This window comes from Procambarus clarkii, chromosome 26 (genome assembly GCF_040958095.1).
Source record: "Procambarus clarkii isolate CNS0578487 chromosome 26, FALCON_Pclarkii_2.0, whole genome shotgun sequence".
In the NCBI taxonomy this organism is placed as follows: domain Eukaryota; kingdom Metazoa; phylum Arthropoda; class Malacostraca; order Decapoda; family Cambaridae; genus Procambarus; species Procambarus clarkii.
In genome coordinates this window covers 27,476,821-27,490,920 of record NC_091175.1, presented here as the reverse complement: position 1 = coordinate 27,490,920, position 14,100 = coordinate 27,476,821, and positions in this window count along the sequence as shown.

Here is a 14,100-nt window from a genome sequence, read left to right as displayed (position 1 = left end):
GTGAGCCCGTAGTGGACTTACCTGGCACAGGAGCGGGGCTGTGGTGAGCCCGTAGTGGACTTACCTGGCACAGGAGCGGGGTTGTGGTGAGCCCGTAGTGGACTTACCTGGCACAGGAGCGGGGTTGTGGTGAGCCCGTAGTGGACTTACCTGGCACAGGAGCGGGGTTGTGGTGAGCCCGTAGTGGACTTACCTGGCACAGGAGCGGGGCTGTGGTCAGCCCGTAGTGGACTTACCTGGCACAGGAGCGGGGCTGTGGTGAGCCCGTAGTGGACTTACCTGGCACAGGAGCGCGGTTGTGGTGAGCCCGTAGTGGACTTACCTGGCACAGGAGCGGGGTTGTTGTGAGCCCGTAGTGGACTTACCTGGCACAGGAGCGGGGTTGTGGTGAGCCCGTAGTGGACTTACCTGGCACAGGAGCGGGGCTGTGGTCAGCCCGTAGTGGACTTACCTGGCACAGGAGCGGGGCTGTGGTCAGCCCGTAGTGGACTTACCTGGCACATGAGCGGGGTTGTGGTGAGCCCGTAGTGGACTTACCTGGCACAGGAGCGGGGCTATGGTGAGCCCGTAGTGGACTTACCTGGCACAGGAGCGGGGCTGTGGTCAGCCCGTAGTGGACTTACCTGGCACAGGAGCGGGGTTGTGGTGAGCCCGTAGTGGACTTACCTGGCACAGGAGCGGGGCTATGGTGAGCCCATAGTGGACTTACCTGGCACAGGAGCGGGGCTATGGTGAGCCCGTAGTGGACTTACCTATGCCCAAGATAACTATCCGAGTGCCGGCGGTGGGGTGGTTCAAATAGCCTCGGCTATCACCTCATTTTGTCCGGTCGTGATGGTCAAGTGGATTAAGGCGTCTTGTACATACCAGTTGTGTTGCTTCTGGGAGTATGGGTTCGAGTCACTTCTGGGGTGTGAGTTTTCAGTTGCATATTGTCCTGGGGACCATTCAGGCTTGTTCGCATTTGTGTTCCTCACGTGTGCCCCAAAGAATGAGGTGATTTGGTAAAATGCTATGCCCAAGATAACTATCCGAGTGCCGGCGGTGGGGTGGTTCAAATAGCCTCGGCTATCACCTCATTTTGTCCGGTCGTGATGGTCAAGTGGATTAAGGCGTCTTGTACATACCAGTTGTGTTGCTTCTGGGAGTATGGGTTCGAGTCACTTCTGGGGTGTGAGTTTTCAGTTGCATATTGTCCTGGGGACCATTCAGGCTTGTTCGCATTTGTGTTCCTCACGTGTGCCCCAAAGAATGAGGTGATTTGGTAAAATGCTATGCCCAAGATAACTATCCCAGTGCCGGCGGTGGGGTGGTTCAAATAGCCTCGGCTATCACCTCATTTTGTCCGGTCGTGATGGTCAAGTGGATTAAGGCGTCTTGTACATACCAGTTGTGTTGCTTCTGGGAGTATGGGTTCGAGTCACTTCTGGGGTGTGAGTTTTCAGTTGCATATTGTCCTGGGGACCATTCAGGCTTGTTCGCATTTGTGTTCCTCACGTGTGCCCCAAAGAATGAGGTGATTTGGTAAAATGCTATGCCCAAGATAACTATCCGAGTGCCGGCGGTGGGGTGGTTCAAATAGCCTCGGCTATCACCTCATTTTGTCCGGTCGTGATGGTCAAGTGGATTAAGGCGTCTTGTACATACCAGTTGTGTTGCTTCTGGGAGTATGGGTTCGAGTCACTTCTGGGGTGTGAGTTTTCAGTTATATATATATATATATATATACACGGACAAACTTGTATAAACCACAAGCCATATGTAACTGAAAGACTCTTCCTTGTGAAGGATTCGAACCTTAGATAGTCTGGCGCGCCAAACGCACTAACATATCCAGTACCGTGACCACTACACCATGAACAACCGTACAAAAGTGTTTGGACCCGGAGGCTATTTAACCAAACACCCGATGGCACTCGCTCCTGGCGAGAGGTCACAGATAATTTTCTTCAAATCAGTCACTATTGAGGAAAACGGGAGCCTCAAATGTACCGACAAACTTGCATGAACCACAAGTGCCATCGGGTGTTGGGTTAAATAGCCTCCGGCTCCAAACACTTTTGTACGGTCTGTTCATGCTATAGTGGTCACGATACTGGATATCTTTGTGCGTTTAGAGCGCCAGAATATCTAAGGTTCGAATCCTTCACAAGGAAGAGTCTTTTAGTTACATATGGCTAAATTATTGGGGTCGATACAAACACTTAAATCATTGTGATCGTCTCAAAGCTCTCAAAATGTACTCTTTCTAAAGGAGACGGAGAGAGGTATAAAATAATATATACAAGGAAGAAAGATACTTGTAGGCCAGTTTCCAAATTGGCACAGAAGAATAACAACATACTCGAGTGAAAGATATGGATGGAAATACAGAATAGAACTATTGGAAGAGTAGAGGTGCCATAGGCACAATTAAAGAACACTGAACATCAGAGGTCCACAGCTGTTCAACACCCTCCCAGCAAGCATTAGAAATATTGCCGGAACAAAAGTGAAAGACTTCAAGATGCACTTAAATAGGTTCTTGCAGGAAGTGCCGGACCAACCAGGCTGTAGTGTGGGTATGTGGGCCTCCGGGCCGCTCCAAGCAACAGCCTGTTGGACCAAGTTATCACAAGTCAAGCTTGGCCTCGGGGAATAGAAGGATAAATTTAAAACAAATGTTCCTCTCTCTCATAGTGGACCAGAACCCTCTCCCAGGTGTGCTCCAGGTTGTCATTCATACGTCAGGCTGGAAGTGCATCATCCAGCAGCCTGGTTGACGAGAACCGGAGACCTGGCGCCAGATTCACGAAGCAGTTACGCAAGCACTTACGAACCTGTACATCTTTTCTCAACCTTTGGCGGCTTTGTTTACAATTATTAAACAGTTAATGAGCTCCGAAGCACCAGGAGACTGTTTATAACAATAACAACAGTTGATTGGCAAGTTTTCATGCTTGTAAACTGTTTAATAAATGTAACCAAAGTCGTCAAAGATTGAGGAAAGATGTACACGTTCATAAGTGCTTGCGTAACTGCTTCGTGAATCTGTTCCCCGATTTAGAGATCGGTCCGCGTGGCCATTGATCCCCGGAACCAATAACAGGTAGATAAGTCAGTAACGTCGATGATAATGGTCAGGTAAAGCAGTTACCAGTTCTGACTGTACCTCCACAGCAGTAACAAATAACTGTGTAGCGAGTGTAACACACACTCCCCCCCCCCCCCCATGTTCTACTCTAACCCACGGGAATATCATTTTTGCCCAACCACTTTTGACAGCGTTATACAAGTAACTGTAAGCCGCCTCTGACATAATAATTCAACACAGTATATTTTCCCACCCGTAAGTAGCGGTCTAGTCCTGGGTGTATATTTTTGCCGGCATATTTACCAGAATGTGCGAGTGTGATACTTTATAGCTACGCACACCGCGGAGAAGTAACACATGTTTATGCAATATTCACGGTATAACTCGGCTGCCCCGAGGCATTCGGCTCTACCCCTCCGTGTTTTTATATTTACTCATTCCCTACAGTAATGTTTTTTTTCCTGTATTTATCTGTGTGGCGGGAGGCGGGCTGGTGTTTGACCAGACGCCCCCAAACATTTGCTCCCGTAGCTACTGAAACCATCGTCAGGATTGTTTTTCTTACAAGTGTTTGTGTTGTAGTTATATACACCGCCAGAGACTCTGCTTGAGAGTGCCATGGCCAGCTGACACCTCCTATAAAGAGAATATATGTTTTTAATTATTGTAATAGTATAACTTGCTTTTTTTAGTTATTGTAATAGTATAACCTGCTTTTTTAATTATTGTAATAGTATAACCTGCTTTTTTAATTATTGTAATAGTATAACCTGCTTTTTTAATTATTGTAATAGTATAACCTGCTTTTTTAATTATTGTAATAGTATAACCTGCTTTTTTAATTATTGTAATAGTATAACCTTTTTTTTTTTTACTTTGCGAGTTGTTAAATAGGGTATTATTGAAATAGGGTATTTATGGTGTAGGGATTACTGACGTAGGGAATTATTGATATAGGGTATTTTTGATGCAAGGTATTCTTGAAACAAAAAATATAAATAGGATTTCATTGAAATAGGGTATTTTTGGAAAAGGATATTTGTGCAAAATAACTTTATTGCAATACAATGTTCTTGCAATGGGGATTCTTGCAAAAGTGTGTTCATGGGACACTCGAGTGGGACCGACTAAAACGCCTAAATTTATATTCTCTTGAGCGCAGGCGGGAGAGATGCATAATAATTTACACGTGGAAAATAGTAGAGGGGCTGGTCCCAAACCTGCACACAGAAATAACATCACATGAGACCAGAAGGCATGGCAGGATGTGCAGAATACCCCCGTTGGAAACCAGAGGTGCAACAGGTACTCTGAGAGAGAACTCTATCAACATCAGAGGCCCGAGACTGTTCAACACGCTTCCACTACACATAAGGGGTATAACTGGCCGACCCCTCACAGTGTTCAAGAGAGAACTCGATAAGCACCTCCAAAGGATACCTGATCAACCAGGCTGTGACACTTATGTCACGTCGCGAGCTTTCGCGCCCAACAGCCTGGTTAACCAGCCCAGCAACATGGAAGCCTGGTTGACGACCGGGTCGCGGGGACGCTAAGCCCCGAATACACCTCGAGGTAATCTCAAGGTAAGATAACCTCTTGAAATAGGGTAGTTTTGAAATAGAACGCCTTTTCTTGACACACACTTCAGAATTATGACCTAGAGCTCTTATTAAGCTTATCTCTAATGTCCTTGCACTCTCACTAAACTTGACTCTCAAAACATTCACCCACACCAAAGAGCCTATTTCAAGAGAGAGAGATACCAAATAATATACACATGGAAAATACTGGAGGGCCAGGTCCCAAATCTACACAGTAAAATAACAACATACTGGATTGAACGACATGAAAGAAAATGCAAGATTGAACCAGTGAAGAGCAGAGGTGCCATAGGCACAATCAGAGAACACTGTATAAACATCAGAGGTCCACGGTTGTTCAACGTCCTCCCAGCGACTATAAGAAATATTGCCGGAACAACCGTGGACATCTTCAAGAGAAATCTGGACTGTTTTCTAAGAGAAGTTCCGGATCAGCGGGATGTGGTCGATATGTGGGCCTGCGGGCCGCTCCAAGCAACAGCCTGGTGGACCACAATCTCACAAGTCGAGCCTGGCCTCGGGCCGGGCTTGGGGAGTAGAAGAACTCCCAGAACCCCATCAACCAGGTATCAAGCCAAAGCTGGACCTTTAAAAAGAGCTGAAGCTGAACGAAAGAACCGGAGTTTCATTAGATGAATACTCCCACTTACCCACACCCACCTACAACTCCCCCCCCCCCCCCCAACACACACACACACACACCTTCCCACATTTCTCCCCACACAGTTGAGAGGCGGGACCAAAGAGCCTGAGCCCAACCCCCGCAAGCACAACTAGGTAAGTGCACCCTTCCCACATTTGCCACCGCACCTTGCAAGAAACATTTTCTTAAGCACCGTTCAGTATTTCAGGATTAATCCACCTTTAATCCTGGAGTCCACATAACATTGTGGCCCGGAATGTTGTCCAGTGCGCGTGTTTAGGGCCCACAACCCCCCCCCCCCAACATATGTTGACCCGCAGATGTCTGCCAATTGTAAACGCACATTAATGACACTCTGTAACAAGACACTTCGAACACTGTTTATGTAGGACAGACGTAAGTCTGCGTATTTATATCTCTAGGTTAGCTTAGCATTTTAAAAGCACTACAATCACCTTCTGTGGTTGATTGTTCAATAAATCCCTGAACTATATGTTCAACAGGTCTCTAACCCTGTCCATGAAGGACAGAAGAAAATGTATATATGCTGGTTAGCATTGTAAATGTGTGGCCACGTCTGTGGTAGAAAATAATAATAATAAAACTGGTACAATGGTGCCTCTCAACCCGCAGATTTGTGTTACGAATTACTTAACACCGAGAAGGGCGTATCAAGGACGGCTTTTTACGTTTCGTAAATCATAAGAACAATATTCCTCGGGTCATGTAGACTCCTCCGTCACTACTTTACGTTCCAGGTGTGGTGGTGCGTCAGTTGACGTTATTCCCAATGTTCCAGGTCTGGTGGTGCGTCAGTTGACGTTATTCCCAATGTTCCAGGTCTGGTGGTGCGTCAGTTGACGTTATTCCCAATGTTCCAGGTCTGGTGGTGCGTCAGTTGACGTTATTCCCAATGTTCCAGGTCTGGTGGTGCGTCAGTTGACGTTATTCCCAATGTTCCAGGTCTGGTGGTGCGTCAGTTGACGTTATTCCCAATGTTCCAGGTCTGGTGGTGCGTCAGTTGACGTTATTCCCAATGTTCCAGGTCTGGTGGTGCGTCAGTTGACGTTATTCCCAATGTTCCAGGTCTGGTGGTGCGTCAGTTGACGTTATTCCCAATGTTCCAGGTCTGGTGGTGCGTCAGTTGACGTTATTCCCAATGTTCCAGGTGTGGTGGTGCGTCAGTTGACGTTATTCCTAATGTTCCAGGTCTGGTGGTGCGTCAGTTGACGTTATTCCCAATGTTCCAGGTGTGGTGGTGCGTCAGTTGACGTTATTCCCAATGTTCCAGGTGTGGTGGTGCGTCAGTTGACGTTATTCCCAATGTTCCAGGTGTGGTGGTGCGTCAGTTGACGTTATTCCCAATGTTCCAGGTGTGGTGGTGCGTCAGTTGACGTTATTCCCAATGTTCCAGGTCTGGTGGTGCGTCAGTTGACGTTATTCCCAATGTTCCAGGTGTGGTGGTGCGTCAGTTGACGTTATTCCCAATGTTCCAGGTCTGGTGGTGCGTCAGTTGACGCTATTCCCAATGTTCCAGGTCTGGTGGTGCGTCAGTTGACGCTATTCCCAATGTTCCAGGTCTGGTGGTGCGTCAGTTGACGCTATTCCCAATGTTCCAGGTCTGGTGGTGTGTCTGGTGACGTTATCCCCATGTTCCAGGCCGGTAACTCGCCCTCTGACCTAATCCGGGATGTTTCCAACGCTATTAACTAATCCGTTAAACATATAACGATTGGTAAAGCTTAAAGCACCCTAATTTTGAAGTTTTCCAAACATAACAGTGGAGAGGTTTAGTGGGTAGGCTTGGATTTGTACATTTTGATAAGCCAAAACAGTCGCTTATTTTACGTAGTTGCGCATCAAGGGAACAGATTACATTATCAACTGTTGAGGAGATAAGGCTCAGACAAATCTTCAACGTCACCAGCAGACTCTAGCACCAAAAGGAAGCTTTATAAGCTTGCAATAAAGCTTGCAACTCTAAAGCCTTATCAGAAGACGAGGAATCTCAACCTCCATCAAAGACTGAAAGCGTCTCGTTGAATTGCTCCAGGTTGTCGTCTGGGTCCAAGTCTTGCCCCAGCTTGTCGTCTGGGTCCAAGTCTTGCCCCAGCTTGTCGTTTGGGTCCAAGTCTTGCCCCAGCTTGTCGTCTGGGTCCAAGTCTTGCCCCAGCTTGTCGTTTGGGTCCAAGTCTTGCCCCAGCTTGTCGTCTGGGTCCAAGTCTTGCCCCAGCTTGTCGTCTGGGTCCAAGTCTTGCTCCCAGCTTGTCGTCTGGGTCCAAGTCTTGCCCCAGCTTGTCGTCTGGGTCCAAGTCTTGCTCCAGCTTGTCGTCTGGGTCCAAGTCTTGCCCCAGCTTGTCGTCTGGGTTTCTCGGTGACAGGAAGCCTGTGTATCTAAATATTTAAGACTTTCATGGAGGTCCTCCCAAATTTCGAACCACTGACCTGCAGTATGCAACCGCACATTTGCCTAACTCCGGGATGTTAGGAGTTAGGCAAATGTTTTCTAAAAGGTGAACAGAGGCATTAGGTGAAAGGAAACGGACCCAATCATTTCTATTCCGCCCTGAAATAGAACTCAGGATCCCCCGATTGTGAATCAAGAATGAAGCCCACTCCTACTCCAAGCAACAGCCTGGTGGACCAAGCTCTCACAAGTCAAGCCTGGCCTGGGGCCGGGCTTGGGGAGTAGAACAATTCTCAGAACCCCATCCAGGTACAATCCAGGTACTACGAGACCCTATGTAGATACAGAATATGGCCCCCCCCCCCAAAAAAAAAAAAAGTAACTTGATAGGATGCAAAGTTTGAATGCCAGACATGCAACTATGCCATATGCGATGCCAGGATACATACTTCATGCGATACCAGGATATATACACCAGGAGGATACAATACTGGCAGGAGACACATACGTCAGGATACAATACTGGCAGGAGACACATACGTCAGGATACAATACTGGCAGGAGACACATACGTCAGGATACAATACTGGTAGGAGACACATACGTCAGGATACAATACTGGCAGGAGACACATACGTCAGGATACAATACTGGCAGGAGACACATACGTCAGGATACAATACTGGCAGGAGACACATACGTCAGGATACAATACTGGCAGGAGACACATACGCCAGGATACAATACTGGCAGGAGACACATACGCCAGGATACAATACTGGCAGGAGACACATACGTCAGGATACAATACTGGCAGGAGACACATACGTCAGGATACAATACTGGCAGGAGACACATACGTCAGTATACAATACTGGCAGGAGACACATACGTCAGGATACAATACTGGCAGGAGACACATACGTCAGGATACAATACTGGCAGGAGACACATACGTCAGGATACAATACTGGCAGGAGACACATACGTCAGGATACAATACTGGCAGGAGACACATACGTCAGAATACAATACTGGCAGGAGACACATACGTCAGGATACAATACTGGCAGGAGACACATACGTCAGGATACAATACTGGCAGGAGACACATACGTCAGGATACAATACTGGCAGGAGACACATACGTCAGGATACAATACTGGCAGGAGACACATACGTCAGGATACAATACTGGCAGGAGACACATACGTCAGGATACAATACTGGCAGGAGACACATACGTCAGGATACAATACTGGCAGGAGACACATACGTCAGGATACAATACTGGCAGGAGACACATACGTCAGGATACAATACTGGCAGGAGACACATACGTCAGTATACAATACTGGCAGGAGACACATACGTCAGGATACAATACTGGCAGGAGACACATACGTCAGGATACAATACTGGCAGGAGACACATACGTCAGGATACAATACTGGCAGGAGACACATACGTCAGGATACAATACTGGCAGGAGACACATACGCCAGGATACAATACTGGCAGGAGACACATACGCCAGTATACAATACTGGCAGGAGACACATACGTCAGGATACAATACTGGCAGGAGACACATACGTCAGGATACAATACTGGCAGGAGACACATACGTCAGGATACAATACTGGCAGGAGACACATACGTCAGGATACAATACTGGCAGGAGACACATACGTCAGGATACAATACTGGCAGGAGACACATACGTCAGGATACAATACTGGCAGGAGACACATACGTCAGGATACAATACTGGCATGAGACACATACGCCAGGATACAATACTGGCATGAGACACATACGTCAGGATACAATACTGGCAGGAGACACATACGTCAGGATACAATACTGGCAGGAGACACGTCAGGATACAATACTGGCAGGAGACACATACGTCAGGATACAATACTGGCAGGAGACACATACGTCAGGATACAATACTGGCAGGAGACACATACGTCAGGAAACAATACTGGCAGGAGGATGCCAGGATGAGCCCCTTGCAAGGCGCCAGCGTCGTGTGACATCTGAGAGCAACTTACACACCAACATTGAAGATGGTCGAGGGATGTACTTGCCGCTTTATATTAACCGGAAAGTACAATGCTCTTAAATATTTTTGCCGTAGTATACTTTATAAGTAAGAATAAGTAAGTGTTAGTATCCTTGCTGCCACAAGTGCGCACCAGTATGGGGGTATTATGGTTTTGTTATTAGATAATTAGATTAGTTTTTGTAAAGTATACAGTACTAAGATAACTATTAGATTAGATACTATTAATATAGATACTATAGATACTGATTAGATACTATTAGATTAGATACAAAACTATTAGATACAAGTGTTTACTTTGTTAATGTTTGTTTACATCAGTTAATGACCATTTAGAGACGCCTGGAGCCGTCACTAAACACATTTCTTCAGACTAATTTATGATAAATAAAAATAATGTTGAAATGTGTATAAGCTTTAAGGTATTAAGCGGCGCCAAGCGTAAGCTATACGTCATTTACCGTTCGTAGTTCAACGTGTGCGCTCTACAACATTCGCTTCCCAACACTGCAACCTAAACATTCATGTATAAGCTAAACAAAAATATTTTAGAAAACGGAAAAAGAATATAAGCATTTTAAGTTATTCGGTGAAAGGTGCTAAAACGTGTAATAACATAGTGTGGGTGTGTGTGGTCACCTAGTTGTATTCACCTAGTTGTGCTTGCGGGGGTTGAGCTCTGGCTCTTTCGGCCCGCCTGTCAATTGTCAATCAACTTTTTTTCACACACACACACACAGACACACACACACACTCACTCACTCTCTCTCTCTCTCTCTCTCTCTCTCTCTCTCTCTCTCTCTCTCTCTCTCTCTCTCTCTCTCTCTCTCTCTCTCTCTCTCTCTCTCTCTCTCTCTCTCTCTCACCCTCTCACCCTCTCACCCTCTCACCCCCAAGAAGCAGCCCGTAGCAGCTGTCTAACTCCCAGGTACCTACTTACTGCTAAGTGAACAGTGGCATCACCTGAAATAATCTCTAATTGATTCTGCCTTAACCGTGAATCGAACCCGGACCCTTAGGACTACGACCACAGAGCGCTGTCCACTCAGCTGCGAGGACTTGTGTTGGGGGGGGAGCAAGGGAGAACGAAGGGGTTAGACTGTTTTAATGGAATTTAGTCAAACTTTAAATAGTTTCCTCTGAGATGAGCTTGGCCCTCAGGCCGGCCTTGAGGGAGCAGAAGAACTCTCGGAACAGCCTTCAGGTAAACTCCAGGTCATCCCAAGGAAACTCATAGGTTTTTTGGGCTCTCAGCTCCTGGGCTCATCATTTAGCAATGAGTGGGAGTTATGAGATAAGTTACTCCTCCAAACTTTCAAAGTAAATTGATCATTTGATCGTCAGTCAAATTGTGGAAAGTTTGAAATACAAACTACGGTAACCTACACAGCTTAACTTACACGTTAAAAACTGCTAACAACTTACAGTTTACTTTTGGGAACCGAATACTTTATTGAGAGTTCCTGTCCTCCCCGAGGATAGGTCTAGTATTTGTTAACACAATTACTAGAACAAAAGTTAAATAAAGATGAGTTTATAGAGCTCAAGTTGATGTACGCATCGTGCGTCATACAGACGCACCAGCCAAGATGTACGCATCGTGCGTCATACAGACGCACCAGCCAAGATGTACGCAGTATGCGTTACAGACGCACCAGCCAAGATGTACGCAGTATGCGTTATACAGACGCACCAGCCAAGATGTACGCAGTATGCGTTATACAGACGCACTAGCCAAGATGTACGCATCGTGCGTCATACAGACGCACCAGCCAAGATGTACGCAGTATGCGTTATACAGACGCACCAGCCAAGATGTACGCATCGTGCGTCATACAGACGCACCAGCCAAGATATACGCAGTACGCGTTATACAGACGCACCAGCCAAGATGTACGCAGTATGCGTTATACTGACGCACCAGCCAAGATGTACGCAGTATGCGTTATACAGACGCACTAGCCAAGATGTACGCATCGTGCGTCATACAGACGCACCAGCCAAGATGTACGCATCGTGCGTCATACAGACGCACCAGCCAAGATGTACCTACCGTGGGATATCAGAGCAGCAGCAGCAGGTCTGAAGCAGGTGCAGGTTTCTGACCAGTAGACATATTAAAGCCAGGGGGTGGGGGGGGCAATACGGGGCGGGGACGGTGGTCTGAAAATTGCATTTTAGGATATCTTGAGGTTATCTTGAGATGATTTCGGGGCTTTAGTGTCCCCGCGGCCCGGTCCTCGACCAAACCTCCACCCCCAGGAAGCAGCCCGTGACAGCTGACTAACTCCCAGGTACCTGTTTACTGCTAGGTAACAGGGGCATCAAGATGAAAGAAACTATGCCCATAGTTTCTTTCCGGCGCCCGGGATCGAACCCGGGACCACATAATCACGCGTCCAGTGTTCTGTCCGCTCAGCCGCCGGCTACTCAGCAACAGGGATTGTTGTACAAAACGAGCAGCCGATTTAAGTTTGGTAACTCGTTCAGTATGCTTTGTAACTGATGTTGTTACCGCTGTTGTTGTTACAGGGAGCCGGTTGGCCGAGCGGACAGCACACTAGGCTTGTTATCCTGTGGTCCCGGGTTCGATCCCGGGCGCCGGCGAGAAACAATGGGCAGAGTTTCTTACACCTTATGCACCAGTTACCTAGCAGTAAAATAGGTACCTGGGTGTTAGTCAGCTGTCACGGGCTGCTTCCTGGGGGTGGAGGCCTGGTCGAGGACCGGGCCGCGGGGACACTAAAGCCCCGAAATCATCTCAAGATAACCTCAAGATAACCGGTCGTTTGATATTGGGGTTCAGCCCCTCCGAATAGACAGTATGTTTCAATACTAAATGTAATGAGTACAATCCCGGCTACCGGTTTAGTACATAAGTACACTTAATTGCCAGTATCGCATTAAAATATTGTGAATATTAGAGTTTACCTGACAAGCTGTATAGAAAACCACGACCTAACCTAACCTTCTTAGTGTAGGAGGACAAGCGTTTTATTGCTTCTTAATTACAATTAGTACTTAACCTATAGCTATATTGATATTACAGTTTTATGAAACTAATAAAACAAAACTAAAATCTTTCAATAAATTATAAAGTAACTCAGGATATTTTCAAATTTTGTATAAAATCTCTAATGTTGAATAAAACTGAAAAAGGATACCTTTATATTAAAAACTTGTGTATAGAAAATTGAACATGAAAACTTCATCCTAAAATTTTCAGTGTCTTAACAGAAAATGAGGGGAATATAAGGGGAGGTAAATGTAATGACACAATTAAGTGCATTTATGTACTATGCAGACAGTAAGGAATGTGCTTATTATATTTAGTATTGAAACGTATTGTCTAATCGGAGGATGCGTTGTGGGGTTAGGTAGGTATAACAGGTGGGTTATACAATGGTGGGTTGTAGCGTCTGCCGGCTGGCTGTGTTGTGGTGGGTTATGGTGGGTTGTGGTGTCTGCCTGCTGGCTGTGTTGTGGTGGGTTGTAGTGTCTGGCTGCTGGCTGTGTTGTGGTGGGTTGTAGTGTCTGCCTGCTGGCTGTGTTGTGGTGGGTTGTAGTGTCTGCCTGCTGGCAGTGTTGTGGTGGGTTGTAGTGTCTGCCTGCTGGTTGTGTCTGCTGGCTGTATGGTGGGTTGTAGTGTCTGCCTGCTGGCTGTGTTGTGGTGGGTTGTAGTGTCTGCCTGCTGGCTGTGTTGTGGTGGGTTGTAGTGTCTGCCTGCTGGCTGTGTTGTGGTGGGTTGTAGTGTCTGCCGGCTGGCTGTGTTGTGGTGGGTTGTAGTGTCTGCCGGCTGGCTGTGTTGTGGTGGGTTATGGTTGGTTGTGGTGTCTGGCTGCTGGCTGTGTTGTGGTGGGTTGTAGTGTCTGCCTGCTGGCTGTGTTATGGTGGGTTGTAGTGTCTGCCTGCTGGTTGTGTCTGCTGGCTGTATGGTGGGTTGTAGTGTCTGCCTGCTGGCTGTGTCTGCTGGCTACTGGGATTCGTGATCACTGTTGGGTGTTTCTGGCTCGATATTTCTTATTGGATGCCTCCATTCTTTAAGAGTTAACGTTAGGAGAAAATAGTAAAAGATTTTTTGGGAATGATCTTAGATGTTTTATGGTGTTAGTCTATTTGTATGTTGTTATATAACTCCTCGCAGAGATGCAGTTTTACGTGTGTTGTTGCTGGCATGAATATTGCTGGGCTGACAGAAATAACAGTTCTGAATAACAGGACTATTGGGCTGTTTGATAGCCCAGTTGGTGGTGTCGATGGCCTTGGGGTTTCCTTATGTTTCTGATCCGTTATCGTTTCCTA